This window comes from Erythrolamprus reginae, chromosome 9 (assembly GCF_031021105.1).
Source record: "Erythrolamprus reginae isolate rEryReg1 chromosome 9, rEryReg1.hap1, whole genome shotgun sequence".
NCBI lineage: Eukaryota > Metazoa > Chordata > Lepidosauria > Squamata > Dipsadidae > Erythrolamprus > Erythrolamprus reginae.
Genome location: NC_091958.1, coordinates 37,387,776 through 37,391,528, shown reverse-complemented (window position 1 = coordinate 37,391,528; position 3,753 = coordinate 37,387,776).

Here is a 3,753-nt window from a genome sequence, read left to right as displayed (position 1 = left end):
GGGAGCTGCCCGGCAGAGGTTGCTTTTTTTCTTCTCGTGGGCAAGTGGAGGGGGGGAGAGAGAAGGAAGGAAGAGAGTGTGAGAGAGGAAGAAAGAGAGAGAGAAATGATAGAAAAAAGGGGAGAAAAAAAGAGAAATGAGAAAATGATTGAAGCATAGTGACAGGAAAGAAAGAGAAAGAGACAGAGAAGTGACTCTTGGTGATGACGTATGACGTCATCGGGTGGGAAAAAACCGTGGTATAGCAAAAAAAACCGTGGAGTATTTTTTAATTAATATTTTGTGAAAAACCGTGTTGTAGCGTTTCGCACTAATCGAGACCGTGCTAATCGAGGGATCACTGTAATAATAATAATAATAATAATAATAATAATAATAATAATAATAATAATTATTATTATTATTATTATTATTATTATTATTATTATTATTATTATTATTAAACACAGAAAGTGTCAGGATGGCTCCACTCAGTTTTTAGGAAAAGCAAAACTCAGAGTCCATTTTGAACTTCAAAAGTAAATTTTACTAAAGCAGAAGTGAATGCATCAGAGGCAAAGCAAAGACTGAGGGAAAAGGTGCGATAGTTGCCCATATCAAAGTATCCCACTTGCCCCTCTTTTGGAAAACAACCAATCTCCATTGTCCCATTGGATTGGAAGATAACACCCTCCCCTCTCCAAATAGTTTTTATTTTATTCATTCATTCATTCATTCATTCATTCATTCATTATTTTATTTATTTATTTATTTATATTAATTTGACTTATATGTCACCCAATCCCATGGGACTCATCTCCACATCCATACATATATCAATGCATGTGCCTTGAAAAACAAAATATCAGTGTCATCTGGTGGGGCCTAGGGGAAGAGCCTTCTCTGTGGCAGCCCCAGCCCTGTGGAATGAACTCCCTCTGGAGATACCTACTGCCCCCTCCTCCTGGTCTTTCGCAGATCTCTGAGGACCTACCTCTGCCGGTGGGCATGGGGGCCGTGAGCGATGAGATTGTCTCTGGACGATGTTGTGAATGATTGAGTTGCATGAATGTGGACGACTGTGCATGAGGTTTTTCAAATTTTGATAATTTTTGCCCTCCCTAGGCTCCAGAGGGCAAAAATCCCCTCTCCCATTCTGGAGACTCTCAGGAAGCTGAAAATGCCCTCTCAGAGCCTTTGGGCAAGCCAAAAATCAGCTGGCCGGCACACATATGTACATTGGAGCTTGGCTAACAGCTCACGTGGCCAGCAGATATGGCTCCGCGTACCACCTGTGGCAACCGTGCCGTAGGTTCACCATCACTGATCTAGGATGTCACTTTGCTGTTTCTCTCTGCAGAGTTGGGCTACAGATTCCCCACTCTCTCTCCATTTCTACATTTGAATAGCAAAAAGCATTGTGAAAAGTCTTCCAAACAAACCCCCAAGAGCAAGAGCGATTCAAACAGTTCCAATATTTCTTTCCCCTGGAAAAAGGAATCGCAGTTAAGTGGTTTTGCATCCATCTTCAATTCTTGACTCCAAGTCATTTTTCTGTCTTGGCAACTTTGTATGGAGCGATGCTTTAATTGATCCCAGATTCTCATCGTTCCTCCTAACCCCTCTTTCCAAACTTTCTGTCCCTCCTTGCACATCTATAAATTTTTTCCATCACATCCAATGCCCATTGCTACAATGGCCCCGCTGAGAGCTTGGGTGTAATATTCTAGGCGTGGTTTGATTTTTTCCTACCCTAACCGGAAATTTGAATTTGTCCAGTTGAATTTCGTTTGCCTTGTTTCTACCCACTGACCCAGTTTCTCAGTACAATGATACCTCTACCTACGAACGCCTATGTTTACGAACCTTTCTAGATACAAACTGGGTGTTCAAGATTTTTTTGCCTCTTCTCATGAACCATTTCCCACTTATGAACAAGAGCCTCCAAAAGTGTAACCGGAAAAGGCAGAGAGAGGCCTCTGTGGGGCCTCTCTAGGAATCTCCTGGGAGGAAACAGGACCGGAAAAAGCAGGGAGAGGCCTCTGTGGGGTCTCTCTAGGAATCTCCTGGGAGGAAACAGGGCCTTCACCCTGTCTGTGGTTTCCCCCAATTGCACGCATTATTTGCTTTTACATTGATTCCTATGGGAAAAATTGCTTCTTTTTACAAACTTTTCTACTTAAGAACCTGGTCACGAAATTAATTAAGTTCGTAAGTAGAGGTAACACTATACAGATATAGCCCTCAACGTTTGGCTACCACTGAGCTCAAAATTAACCTAAGAGCCTCGGTGGTGCAGTGGTTAGAGGTTTCGCCAGACCCGTCCTAGAATACAGACCCATCCTAGAATACAGCTCATCTGTCTGGAACCCATATCACATCTCGGACATCAACATCCTCGAAAATGTCCAATGATACTTCACCGGAAGAGCCCTTCACTCCTCCACTTGAAACAGAATACACTACGAAACTAGACTTACAATCCTGGGTCTAGAAAGCCTAGAACTACAATGCCTTAAACATGATCTAAGTATTGCCCACAAGATCATATGCTGCAACATCCTGCCTGTCAACGACTACTTCAGCTTCAACCGCAATAACACAAGAGCACGCAACAGGTTCAAACTTAATATCAACCACTCCAAACTTGACTGTAAAAAATATGATTTTAGCAATTGAGTTGTCGAAGCGTGGAACTCATTACCGGACTCCTTGGTGTCATCCCCTAACCCCCAACATTTTTCTCTTAGACTATCCACGATTGACCTCACCAGGTTCCTTAGAGGTCAGTAAGGGGCGAGCATAAGTGCACTAGTGGGCCTTCCGTCCTCTGTCCTATTGCCCCTCCTATATTTTATATATCTTTTCTTCCATTCATATATCTTTTCCTCTATTCTTCATTGACGTATTCTATTCTCATATCTTTTCTTCTATCCTTTCCCTGATATTTACTACTACATGTTTTTATTCTCTTTAACTTTCAATTTGTATTGGAATTAATTAACTAACTAACTAACTAACTAACTAACTAACTAACTAACTAACTAACAAACAAACTGTTCTGTCGGGCTCTCTGGTAGAATCCTCCCAAAAATGCACAGGTACAAAGTTCAGACACACACACGTTTGAAAATTCAAAACAATGTTCTTTATAATGAAAATTCACTTAAACTAACCCTCTTTTGGTACAGCAAAGAGCACTCGTCTCCAAACAAACTGGTAATTTATACAAGTCCCTTATCAGTTCTGTGATACTTAGCTTGCAGCTGTGAGGCAATTCACAGTCCTTCTTTCACAAAGTGAAACACACTTTGCTCTGGTTTAGTTTCAAAGCGGGGGAAAATCAGCACACAAAGATCAAAGTCAGCAAAGCAGTCACGAAACACAACGATCAGATAATCCTCCTCAATGGCCAAACCCACAGACTGCTATTTATATCAGCCTCATTAATTACCACAGCCGCACCCAACCACAGGTGGCCTCATTTTCTTTGAATCTCTGTTGTTGTTGCCTATGCATCGCTCTCCGCATGAGTGGCTGTATCATTAACTCTTGTTCTGAATCCAAGGAGAAGCTAGATAATTGATCTCCTTCTGAGCTGTCTGCCACACTCTCCTCCTCCCCGTCACTCATGTCTTCTTGGTCAGAGGAGCCTTCATCATCAGATTCCACCGGGGGCAAAACAGGCCTGCAGCATGTGGATATCTCCCCCACATCCACAGTCCTTGGGGCAGGAGCTGGGCCAGAGCTAACCACAACACAAACAAACAAACA